Source organism: Neophocaena asiaeorientalis, unplaced genomic scaffold (genome assembly GCF_003031525.2).
Source record: "Neophocaena asiaeorientalis asiaeorientalis breed wild unplaced genomic scaffold, Neophocaena_asiaeorientalis_V1.1 scaffold383, whole genome shotgun sequence".
NCBI classification, from domain to species: domain Eukaryota; kingdom Metazoa; phylum Chordata; class Mammalia; order Artiodactyla; family Phocoenidae; genus Neophocaena; species Neophocaena asiaeorientalis.
This window is the reverse complement of record NW_020173940.1, coordinates 511,892-526,208: the sequence shown is the minus strand read 5'-3', so window position 1 is coordinate 526,208 and position 14,317 is coordinate 511,892.

The following is a 14,317-nucleotide window of genomic DNA, read 5'->3' as shown; positions in this document are numbered from 1 at the left end:
AAGTAAAAATCAACATTTTATGTAGAATAGAATAGAATAGAATAGAATAGAATAGAATAGAATAGAATAGAATAGAATAGAATAGAACAGAATAGAATCAAACAAGAAAATACAAAGTTCATGAGATGTAGAAAGGGTGAGAACTGTGTTGGGAAACTTTTGATGTATACGAGCATATGTTTGCACATGCATGGATTGTGATGAATACTCACAACTTAAGGTTTTACCTTTAAATAATGAACCAGCAGCCAGCCACAAGCATGCTGCTACTTTGCCATAGATTGTGATTATTGGCTGAGTAGCCTGTACTACCCTGTGCCCTGTTTGCTTTATGTATTTCAGTGCTATGTTACTTGGTGCTAAGTGAGAACTTAAAACTCTAACAACAAGAAAAAGCTTAATAACTTACCAAAGCATAATTTTTGGAGCCCTTTACAGAGTTGAAGTCACAAGGAAACTTGATAACCTATATTTCAAAAGGAAAAAAGCCCCTTTGAGGAGTAAAACACATGGCTTCACTTTGTGTAGTACAAGACAGGAAGAGAGGAAGAAGGTAGTCTCCATAAAAGCAAGTAAGAAGGAAACAACTGAAATTTAACAAATTAATAGACTCACTGTGAGCTAGTTTAACAGTTTAAAATACTTGGCAGCCTCAAATGTAAGGGAAATTTTTATCCATTCTCCAGGTCTTTTTCACAGGCCTCCATGGGGTCCTCACAGAAAATTAGTGACAAAGCAGAAGACCTGTGAACGCCATCTGGGTGGTGTGGACATCAAGGGTTAGAGTAGGTTTGAGAGTTGAGTAGCAGCACCTAGAGGCACCATTCATGCTTCAGGACTCTCATAAGTATGAGATGGTGATCAGTGGTCACTGTAGGACAGGCACAGAATCTACCCTTGTCTTGGAACCTTCTCTCATACGAAACAAGTCTGCTGTTAGGGAAGCTGCAGAAGACCTCCTATTCACCAAGACTTGCCATGGTGCTTGGCAAGATCAACTACCACTGGGTTAGGCCTGTACTAACAGGCAAAAGCCATCTGCCAGTGGGAGAGGGTCAGGATACCTAAACATGTTCAAGAGCCTGCACTGATACAAGCAGAATTCATTGCAATGGGGGAGGAGAGAAGGGTTCAGGAAACATTTTTATGGAGGGAGAATTGGTTGTTTGCCTCTAGGGGAGGAGCAGAAATACTGAGAAAGTCTCACCATTACCCTTTACTTGAAATGTTATAACATTTGAAAGTAGACTCTTATGAATCCAAGATCTATATTATAAAAGTGTAGAGGTTCCTTAAAAAACTAAAAATAGAGTTACCATATGATCCAGCAATCCACTCCTGGGCATATATCTGGAAAAGATGAAAACTCTAATTCAAAAAGATACGTGCACCCCGATGTTCATGGCAGCACTATTTACAATAGCCAAGACATGGAAGCAACCAAAATGTCCATCAACAGATGAATGGATGTAGAAGATGTGGTATATATATACAATGGAATATTATTCATCCATAAAAAAGAATGAAATAATGCCATTTGCAGCAACATGGATGGACCTAGAGATTATCATACTAAATAAGTCAGACAGAGAAAGACAAATCATATGATACCACTTATATATGGAATCTAAAAGAAAATGATACAAATGAACTTATTTACAAAACAGAAATAGATTCAGAGACATAGAAAACAAACTTATGGTTACCAAAGGGGAAAGCTGTGGGGAGGGATAAATTAAAAGGTTGGGATTAACATATATACATCACTATGTATAAAATAGATGAACAACAAGGACATACTGTATAGCTCAGGGAACTATGTTCAATATCTTGTTATAACCTATAAGGGAAAATAATCTGAAAACGAATATATATAACTGAATCACTTTGCTCTATACCTAAAATGTTGTAAATCAACTCTACTTCAATTTAAAAATAAATAATTTTAAAAAAACTATATTTTTAAAAAAGGTCTATATTGTAAACACTAGAGCATACTTTCTCACTCTTGGCACTATTGACATTTTGAGCCAGATAATTTTTTGAGCCAGATACTGCCCTTGTATTACAGTATGTTTAGTAGGATTCCTGACCTCTACTGTCTAGATGTCAGTAGCATCCCCCAGTTGTGACAGCCAAAAAGTATTGTCAAATAGTCACAGATGTAGAGACCCACTGGCCTAGGTCAATTAGATAGAAGGATAGATAGATAGATAGATAGAGTTTAACCATAAGCTAATAAAGAAGATAAAATTGAATCATAAAAATAGTCAATTTTTAAAGAGGCAGGAAAGAGAAAAAAGGAACATAGATGGGTCAAAGAGAAAATAAATAACAATATAGTATTATTTAATGATTTAAGCACCCTCAAAAAAAAAATTAAGAATTGTATTCCCATTTAATCTCAAAGCACCTCTCCAAAGTTTGCATTCTGGGTGTCTCACGTATCAGTGAAGGTGTGGTTATACCTAACCCTCATCCCTGAACTCCTTGTTTTCCCCTCTGTATAGTTCCCCACCTAGAGTAATGACCTCACATTTTTAAATAGATCACTTAACTCTTCAACAAAAATTCAGGGTTTAGTACCATCCATCAAAAAAAAAAAAAAGTAATTTTTTGTTTTGCTAATAGGTGTTTTATTTATTCCAGGTTCACTTCTTAAGATTAATTTTGACATTACATCATCTGCTTTTCCCATAGGATCCATACAGAGCTTAATGAGGACAGGGAACTTAGTTTGTTTTGTTCAATAGTCATGTTCAAGTATTTAGAATAGTGCCTGGGACAGTGCCTGGAACATAGAACTCAAGGAAAAATATTTGTTGAATGAATGAATAATTGAAATTATACGGTAATAGGTATTTAATTTCTCCTTGGATTCTATCTGCCACTTCCTTATAAAGAAAAGACTTCACCTCTCATTTTATGGTTTTTGTTATAATTTTTATCCCCATTACAGACAAAATAAAGATTAACTTATTGACGTATATTTTTGAGTAGAAATTATTACCCAAAACATAGTTATCATTGCCTAGAAAGAATGTACTTTTTAAAAAATTCAGAATACAATATTCCAGCCCTCTAAGAAACTAAAACTTATTTATGGGATACAAAAAACTGAATATATCTAGAGAATAGCTACAACTTATCAGTCAGTAGAGAACAATCTACTATAAAAATGAAAGCTGTGATGTGAGTGTTATAGAGAGTGAATCCAGGGAGAATTCCTAGAAAGTTATTTTTTTAATAAAATGTTGAACAAGGTGTTGAAACATGGGTTATTAGCTCAGAAAACAAAGGGTATTCTCTAAAGATTAAAAAGCTGACACTAAACATAAGACAATTTAAGCAAATTTTGTTAGAGTGGAGCAAAATATTAGGAATGAAAAACAAAAAGAAAATATGGAAGCATAAGAAAAATTATAGAAATTCAACGCTAAGGTGAGAATATGAGGAAGTTTGCCAATAAATTCAAATACATGGAATTAGAATTTAGAATTGAATTAATATCTTCTAAATTGTTTAGTAAATATCGTTAAGATTCTTCTTAAATATATAGCTTTGGGGCACAGTAAGTCAATTCATTTATACATCCTTCTACACCAAACAATGATGAATATATATAAAAAGTGAAATTCTAAAAGAAAAACATGCCTTAAAACTATCATAACTCTCTCTGTAAGCAAGAAATGTAACAAAATTATGCATTACTGAGTCGAAATGAACCATGCACAGGCATGCTAGTTTCCAGTTCAGAAAAATGCAGTGGCAGATGGGAATTCAGCTCCTGCAGGGTCACAGGGGTTGAAGTCCTGAATACAGGACAGGAAATCAGATGTCAGTGTTTAACAGCTCAAGATCTGAAGGAAATCTGCTTGGGTTCAGCTCCACCACTAACTAACTAGCTATGACCCTGGGTAAAACGGGGAAGTTAATAACTATTCCATAGGAGTTGCATGAGGATAAATTGAGCTGACACATGTAGGGCACTCAGAAGAGTACCTGGACATCCAGGTACTAGAACCCACCCCTTCTCATTCATTTAAAGATACAGTTCCAGCATTACTCCCCTCCCTTCACACTGAGTTTGTGCTTTCAGCTTTCTGCTGGATCATTCCTAACAGCATACAAACATGTTGACCTCACTATCCCTCCAATCTGCTCTCCCATTTCTTTCTCCCCTTTGCAGCAAAACTCTTTGAAAGCGTTGCCATATTAAGGTCTCCAGTTCATCTCCTTTTATTATCTTTTAAGCCCACTTCGAGCACTTTTCCACCTCCATCACCACAGTGAAATTGCATGTTAAGGTCACTAATGACTTCCTTATGGCTACATCCTAAATTCTCAGTCCCAATCTTATCTGACCAATGCAACATTTCATACAGCTGATGTTTCCTAATCCTGATAATTTTCCACCCCTTGGCTTCCAAGGCTTTAACCTCTTTTGCTTTTTGCTTCATGGGTCACTCCTTTTCTTTATCTTTTTAGCTTCTCCCTTGTCTCCCAGATTACTTAATGTTGTAGGGATGATGCAGGACTCACTTCTAGGCTGTCTTCTCTTCTGTATCATGCTCACTCCTTTGATGATCTCATCTAGTCTGTGGCTTTTAATTCCATCTGTATGCTGAAAACTCCCTAATTTATGTATTTTATCCAGATCTCATTCTCAATTCTAATTCTTAAATCCATTTACTTACTAGACATCTCCACTTTAAAATCTAAAAGACCTTAAACTCAGCATAACAAAAACTGAACTCCTAATCTCCCCAGCTCCACACCAGACTTACTCGATTGTAGACTTTACCATTACAGTTGATGTCAATTCCAACTTTTCAGCTACTCAAGCAAAAAAAAGAAAGAAGTGGGGGAGGGAAAGAAAGAGAGAGAAGAAAACTTTGGTTCATTTTTTTCTAACAAAGCAATAAAATCCATCAGCAAATTCTGTTAGCTATTCCTTCAAAATACATCTGAAATCTGACTACTTCCAGCCATATTCACTGCTACCAACCTAATATGAAGCACTTTGTTGGGCTACTCTAAAGCTTCCCTACTACTCCTGCCTTTACACTCTTATAATCTCTTCTCAACACAGCAGCAAGAATGCTTCTTTTAATGCTTATAGCAAATAATCTTATCTCTCACCACTCTTTTAGAGCAAAATTAAGTTCTTACAATGGCCTGCAATGCCCTCAAAATCTACCCTACTTCTTCCCTTCAGAGCCTAAAATCCTACTGCATTTCTCCTGCGAGCAAAATGGACCATCTTACTAATCCTCACGTGTTCTAGGCACACTCCTGCCTAAGAGTGGTTCCCTGAATATGCTTCTCCCGACTCCCCACTGCACTACCTACCTCATCTGCTTCAAGTGTTTGCTCAGATCTCAAATTCTTAATGAGGCCTATCCTACCACTTTATTTAATACTGCCACTTGCAGTGGAATTAAAACTTTATCATTTATTATATATCCCTGTACCCCTGTCACATAGAAATTCATCATAAATTGAGCAAAAAGTGAGCCACTGGTAAAATTAGAATGATAAATTAGAAAAACTAATCCTTCAGTACATAAGATGCATTAAAGCAGGGGGTGATGAGACATAAGTGAACTAGGTGAGAGGTTCTTGGAAAATCATAGTAAAGTACTGAATTAGTGTGGAGACAGTGAAATAACTGTCAGAGCAGAAATGCAATAAATATTGGGGAAGTAGATATGGCAATTCACTGGATGTTTTCAAAATACAGATATTAAAATTTTGGATAAATATGGAAAGGAAGTAGTCATTAGCTATTCATTTAACCTTGATATCTAATAATTTGTCCTAACTAGTATGATTTTACTAGAAATGTATGCATATATACATGGAATTATTTTGTCAGTGCTCTACAATACTGACTACTTGAAATTCACAAAATGCTTTCTTCCCTCAACAGAGATATTCTTCTGGTATTCTTCCTAGCTTCTGTTTCCCAGTGTCCTGTGCTAGATTTTCTTTCCCAGGTGACCCCAAAATTAGGGTACCTAAGATTCACTCCTAGACATTCTTATCTGATCACGCTATCCATTTTTCCTTAACAAACTAATTTAATAAGTTAATAACCTATAAATCTGTATCTGAAGCTCATTTCTCTCTACTCTATTCCAGAGCTATATGTACAAACTCTAAACTATTACCCCCGCATACATAACTAAAAGGCCCTTCAAACACAACATGATCAGAACTAAACATCTTCTCAAAAATAATTTTTTAAAAATCTCACAACTACAAAATCTGATCCCATGTCAGTGTTTCCTACATTAGTAATTAACACCACTATCTGCCACCTTATACAAACAATAAATCTAGGAGTCCTCACAGAATCTCCCCTTTCCCACACTTGCCATCTAATCAATCACCAAGTCCTTTCAATTCCACCTGCCAATTATTTCTCAAAATATTCCACTCCTCTCCTTTCCCATTCCCCCATATTAGTCTGAGTCACCATCATCTCTCCTAATGTCTTCACTTCTCCTACCCCTAATCTTCTTTTTATATTGTATCCAGAAAGATATTTTGAAATTAAAATTGGATCATGTTACTCACATTTTAAAAATCTTTCAATGTCTCCCTATGAATAAAGACCAAAACCATTCTATCCTCATATACATGATTCTGCATTTATAAATCCTGTGTTTCTCCATTCTCTCTATATATATATGTTATATATAAATCCACATTTTTATTAAAATGCAATATATACATTGTATTTATAGTAACAGTAGCATATATCATATGCTACTCTTTCTATAAATACAAGTCTGTTTTTATTCCGGTTTCTTGAAATTACTCCTCTCCCCACACCTCTCATCTTAAGGGTTTTATCCATGATGTTTTCTCTGCCTGCAAATACTCTATGTTTTTGCCAGAGGAGCTGTAAATGGGCTCTCATACTAGGTTCACCCTATTGTTTTAAGTTTCCATTTTATCCTTTACTTCAACTTTTTAAGCACATTACACTTCCAATTTCTAGTTCAATGTTTGTCTTTTCCATTAAACTGTAAGATCAGTCACCATTTGTTCACCATTATATCCCCAAGGCTCAACCCAGCACTTGGAGAATAGTAGCCTCAACGTTACTTACTTACTTAATTACTTACTGACTAGTTAATTAATAAATTAATACTGTGTTTGGTTTTTAAAAATTTAACTTAGATACATTTCTGCACATCTGCTAATGTTAATAAGTAATAAAAATACTAGTTTAACATTGCTTTTGATTTTATGTTTGTTTTCATATAGTTTGATTCATTGATGTAAAAGAGAAATAAGCTATGGGTAACTTTATACTCAAGAATTTCCCTGCTGTTTAAGCAAGTCCATGGCATAGAAAGAGCACCTACTTCATTATTTCTTAAAACGATGGTAAAGCAGTATTTACACCATGTTGAATCAAGGAAAACTGAGTTACAGTCTTGTTGCTTAATCAACAAGATCTCTAGGTTAGACATTGACAAATAGTAGGCTGTAAGTCAGGATGAATACAAAAGGGTTTGAATAATACACATCAAAACATTGTAGCCTCAAGTATCACTAAACAGGAAGGCTGAGAAGAACATTTTTCAAGGACCACTAATAATCCTATCATATACTTGTGTGGTTTAGAGGATTAGAGCAATTCAGTGATTCACCACACCCACCACTAATCTTTCATTTCCAATGCTATTTATTCTGACGTAGAATATTAATTAAATCAGTTCTATACAGATATAGTCTCTTGAAGTGCTAAAGCAAACATCTGAAGTAGTCTCATTGAGACTGATGTTAATATCAGGTTCATCTACAAAATCCCCTGAGTACCTGAAGAATACATTTTACGTTATGAAAAATATGGGTTCTGACACTTCAATTTATTCAAGTATTTTGTTTCATTTCCATAATCTGTTTTTATGTGCTGCTTTTTCATTTTTAAAAATGGGAGTGAGTTGAAATTAATTGCTTGGTTGCATGAACCTTAATAATTACAAAAATCTCATATGGTTTATTTAGCGCATTCCATTTAAAGAGATGCTTGTAAGAAAAACTGACTGTAATATGATTTTATGTATGAATGCCCCTTTAGTGGAAAAGGAGTTTCCTGAACTTTTGGCCAACTGTAATAAAGCTTTATATTTTTCTATTAACCATACCCTAGATATCATTGACTTTCAGTTTTCTTTCAATGCTCAGTCATAAAGACCACATCGCACTTCAGGACGTCCATTCTTCTACTAAGTTCTCCACTCCACTTCTGAGACCCTTAAAATTTCTGAGACTAATAAAGCATGCACATATGCTCCTCAGATCCCTCCTTCTCATCACTTTCATTTTGGACCACAGATGCCCCCCAAACCTGCTACTCAAAGGTGGCTTCTTAAGTAAAGCTCCTGTCACCCATAAAATGCAAGCATTGTTAACAAGCTGCTTTTTTCATTCCTTGAAGCATACCCTGGATCAAGCCATAATATTTTTAAAATATTCACTAAAGGGATAAGAAAAGTAAGCTGAGAGAATAGCTTATGCCCCAGCCTAGCTCTCAGCAAACTGACACAAGGAAAACCAACTCAGACTCCACCAAAGTTTAGTGTCACAGTACAGCTCTGCTTCCATCCTGGAACAAAAAGAAATTCTGCTCCAATCCAAGACTACAACATTTCTTACTCCAGAATTTAACTCTTCTCAAGAGAGGGAGGTTTTAATTATTTTATAGGGAAATTCCCATTTCCACCTATAAAATAGGATCTGGGAATCAAGATAATCATATGTATCTGGCTTTTAAAATATTACATAACATTCCATGTGGGATACTAATAATGCAGCACAAGTTGGACTGTGACAGCCTCAATCTGGCTAACAGCCTGTCTTCTATTATGGGATGAAGACACTATCAGATTTACATATCTTTCCTGGAGTGATCTGTTCTTCCAATAAATGCAAGTAAATGTTTGGATGTAAAGCAACACTACCTCTCAAGGACAAATAATAGTTTTCAGTCATGGGATAGCATATATCCAGGTTCAAGGAAAAAAAGTTCATTTCTCTATCTCAGCAGGGATACAGTTTTGCATAAGATAAACCTAACTTCTATCATTAAACAGAACACATTTGGTTGGAAGCAGCTGCATTTTGATTACTTCTCTCCTCAAGGTTACACTATAAGGGGAGTGTAGCTATTTGCTTTATATATGCATGAGTAAAAGAGCAAACCAGAGTAAAAGAGCAAACCAGAGTAACAAGTTCCCTATTCAATGTAAAGAAATATAAAGTCCAGTTTCTAGCCCCAATCACTGGAACTTCCAGCAAAACCAAAAGTGGCAGTTTTAAACTTTCAGCATTCTAAAATTCAGTCTTCATTATAAAATCTCTCTCTCTCACACACACACACATACACACACACAAAATCCAAAAAACCCAATAGTCAGTGACTCTATTTGCTTTTTCCCTGAGGAAAGCTGACACACTGTGTATTTCCTCTAAATTCGATTACTTATCTTCCTGGCCACTGCTAATTAATCTCTCTCCTTTTAAAGCTTGTAAATCATTAAGCAATTCATCATTCACCACGTTGGAAAATCATCTCTATTGTTTCCCAGTATTGCTTTTAATCACACATTACTGTCAACCCCCAACTCAATTGTATACTTGAAGTGTACAGCTGTGGAGTGGGGACAGATTTGTGTCTTTCAAACTACTTTGAACTGTTTCTCTGCACTCAATAGGTGGCCAATAACTATTGATCCTAATCTATTAATATATTCAGAATAATACAGTCTCCACTGTCTTTTATTAACCCCACTGTGCCATCTACAAGTTATCTTCATTTTAGTACCACTGAATATTAAATACACTATCTCAGTTAATGCTGTGACACATCTCCTAAGTCATAAATGATCCTAAGTTTTAATAACTCCCTCTTTTCTTATTGTCTCAGTGAATTATCCAACAATTTGTCTAAAATGTTTCCTGAGAAAAGCCTGTGTAACTTTATTCCTCTGTATTTCCCTTAGCTTAGGACTCACCTGGAATATTCTAAGGACTGCTAGTAATTCCCTATACCTCTAGTCAACTAACATGACTGTTCATCATTTCTACTAATCCCATCAACAAACTACTAAACATGAAATTGATTTTGTCCCACTTTGTCTTGAAATATTCCAATATTTTCCTATTATAATCTTTGTTTGGCATCAAAGCTCTTCACGATATGGTCCCATTCTTCATCTCCAGTCTTATATCCACCAAATTATATTACACACACTGCATCCTGCCACACTGAAATTTCCACTTCCTCTTAGATACAGCATTTACTTTGCACATGTATATGTTTTGGCATAAATGAAAGCATGTCAGCACATTTTATCTCTGTAAAATCTTATTAGTCCTTCAAAACACAGGTTAAATATAATATTACCTTCACTGTACATTCATCCATGTCTCTTCCAGGTAGAATTATTAACAGCAATTTAAGTTCTATCTCCATAGCACTTTATTCATATCACTAATATAGTACTCATGATGTTTATTGTTTACTATTTGTTTATATGTTTTTTCTCCTTGTTCTTTAATGAAAATGACATATTTATATCCCATAAACAGTTCCATTTCTGGAAACTTATTGGTCTATGGCAAGAAAAAAGCATATAATTCCAAGTTATAAAGATATAAGTTGAAATTTCAACTCTGCTGCTGGATTCAAATTTAAGATCCAACATTGACCAGCTATAAAGAATAATTTAACCTCCCTGTAAATGCAGTTTTCTATAATGTAGAGCTTATAACACTTACCAAATTTTGTGGTAATAATTATCAATATGATTTTAGACCTGTATATTATAGACTACCCTTAAATAAAAATTTTTATTATATCATGTTAGAAACCAGTTGAGTAAATGAATTCTTTACTTTTAATATTTCCATAATTTTATTATGTGATTTAGTTTCTGGTCACTGCATCTGCACCCAATAACACATCAAGAAATAACATATAAAACTAGCTCTTCTGCTTAGATGTAAAACGCTGCTAAGAATGCTGCTTCCACCTCCACAATGAATAAAAGCTGTAAAAAACACAAAATCACAATTTCTTGAATAAATCAGAGAGCAAAAGCCATAAAACACCTGTTAACCAGGTAAATTCCAAAGAGAAACAAGCTTCTCCAACGAGAAACAAGGTACACAAACTGTCATATCTGTGGTAGAGCCACCCACCATTTCTTACCTGATTAGGTAAGAAAAAACAGTCAAAATTTTACTTAACTACCAAAGTTCAAGTGTAGACAAGTTTATCAGTTTCAAATAGCTGAATCCTGGACAAAAGGGAAGTCTCCACACATTTGAAAAACTTTCTCACAAGTCTCTACCAAGTGAAACAAGAAAGATTTGCACCAGGACAACTGAGAATGAGTAATGCAGGTATGAAGAGGTAACTGAGGCTGGGAGGAAACTAATTAAACACTGTATATTTCTCTAGACCTTTCTCTCCTATGAAGCAGCAGCTTTTAGCCTGCTGATTGAAGGGCAGCAAAGTCTTTCATACCCAGAGCACAGGCGAAAACCTTGTAACTGGGGAAAGATAGAAAAACAAACTCTGTACTCTGGAAGATAGCAGGAAATCAAGATGGCAGGAAAACATCTTAGGCCCAAAATCCTATATTGATACCAAGCAGTGATTTCTTATTGCTAGCAGAAAGGAAGTTTCCATCAAAATGAACCACAAATATGACAGTCTTTGACTGTCAAGGAAATGAGGACTTGGACTGCTGAGAAAACCATGTTCCCAAAGCTAAGGCGCACAGGGCCTCCATCAGCATGAGGCTAAATTAGGGAAAAAAGAGAGGAAAATCCTAACCCAAAGATAATCCTAGTACACAGCAACAAGCAACAGTAATTTGCTATGGGGGATGGGACAAGAGCATGAAGAGAGACCTGCAGTTCTGGCACAGGTATGCAGGAATAGCTGAAGCTAAGGATAGAATACTTATACTGAGAAAACTCATTCAAAAACATAACTGAAACATTAAAAACAAGACAAGATCAGCCCAAACTAAAGAAATTTAAAACAAGTGGTGCACTAAGGATACTCATAGCAATAATAAAACCCACAAACCAGTTCACCTCCTGACTAGATTCATTTAATCCTATACCTCACTTACACCTTGATAGAAGAAGAGGTATGAATTTTCCAGGCATAAAATATATCGACCTTCACTTTTATTATTTTAACATGATGTCTGGCAGTTAATCAAAGATTATAAGACATGAAAAAATTAAAAAATGAAAGGAAAAGAAAACCAAAGAATCATAATAAGGTGAACCAGAATAAGAGATGACCATATGTTGTAACTCTCTGACAAGGATTCTAAAATAACTATGGTTAATTTTTTTTAATCTAGTGGGATAAACAAAAAGACAACATGCATTCACAGATGGAGAATTTCAACAGAGAGTAGAAACTATATGAAAGAGTCAAGTGCAAATGCTGATTTTTTTTAAAAAAGATACTCAGAAGAAGAATTCATTTGGCAAGTTCATAAGTAAATTCAAAACAGTTAATGAAGGAAGTAGTGAACTGAGAGACAGATCAATAGAAATTATCCAAACTGAAACACAAAGAGGAAAAAGAAGGGGAAATAAGGACAAAGAGTTTATCTAGGGACTGTGGAAATCTTCATATAGTCTACCATATGTGTAATTTGAGTTTCAGAAGGAGAAGAATGGAGCAGAGAAAATATTTGAAGTGATAATCGTAAAGAATTTTCCAAAATAATGAAAGGCATAAATGACATATTAGAGAACCTCACTCAGGGTAATCTCTCTCTCTCTCTCTCTCTCTCTCTCTCTCTCTCACACACACACACACACACACACACACACACACCCCACACCACAAACAGCATGCAAAAATCTTAAAGGCAAGTAGAGAGGGGAGGAAATGCACATTACATACAGAGGACCAAAGACTTGTAAAATAGCAAACTTCTTGCCAGGAACTATGCAAGTTAGAAGACATTTGAGTGACATCTCCAAAGTACTGCCTACAATAAATTCACTTTAAATATGAAAATATAAATAGATGAAAAATAAGGTGATAAAAAATTAAATATTGAAAAATATACAGTGCAATCAATAAAAGAAAGCAGAGGGACTATATTAATGTCAAAAAAAACTGACTTAGAACAAGGAAGAGGAAGAACATTATGTAACGACCATTCACTAAGAAGATGTAAAAATCTTATATATAAGTGAATGAATCAATCAAATAAGAGAGCTTCAAAATGCATAAAGTAAAACAGATAGAACTGAAATAAGAAAAAGAGAAATCAACAGTCATAATTAGACAGCAATAGCTCTCCTCCACTAATTGATAGAATAAATAAACTGAAAATCAGTAAGGATCTAGAAGACTTAACACCATAAGCAAGAAAATTTACAAAAGAGTTACAATAAATAAATCAACAGTGGGGATAAAATGGAATAACCAAAAACACTCACTAGAAAAGAACAGAGAAAAAAATTACAAAGAATAGGTAGATAAATGGAGAATGAATAAAAAATGTTATATTTAAATACAACTAAATCAATAATTTCACTAATTGTATAAATGCTCAAGGTAAAAAAACAAACAAACAAACAAAAACAGAGTTTATCAGATTAGATTACCCTAATACTGAAACCAAACAAAGATATTATAAGGAAAGAAAACTACAGACCAATATCTTTTATAAGCAGAGACACAAAATCCTTAACAAAACAGCAAATTAAATCTAGCAACATATAAAATATCAAGGCCAAATTGGATTTATCACAGAACTGCAAGTTTGAATCAACATTAAAATATTAAACTAAACATTCACCAGGTCACTAGACTGAGAGAAAAAATTATAGGATGACCTTAAAAAATACAGAAAAAGTATTTGACAAAAGTTAACATCTATGTTTGTTTAAAACTCTCAGCAAACTGAGAATAGAAGACTAAATGTTTTTCCCTTAGTTATCTTGGAACAAAGTGAAGCTATGCATTGTCATTATTCCTATTTATCATTGTATTGGAAATCCTAGCCAGTCCAACAGAAAAGAAAAGGAAATAGAAATTGAAAAGGAAGAAATAAACAGTGTATGTAAAGATACATGTTTTTCTGCATAGAACATTTCAAAGTCCCTAGAGAAAAAAAAAGAAAAGCTACTAGAATCAAGAAGTGAAATCAATTGTATCCTTAAACTAGCAATGAAAAAACTGAAATTAACATCATTATTACTGTCTGAAATAACACTATATTAAATGCTTAGAAATGTCTATCAAATT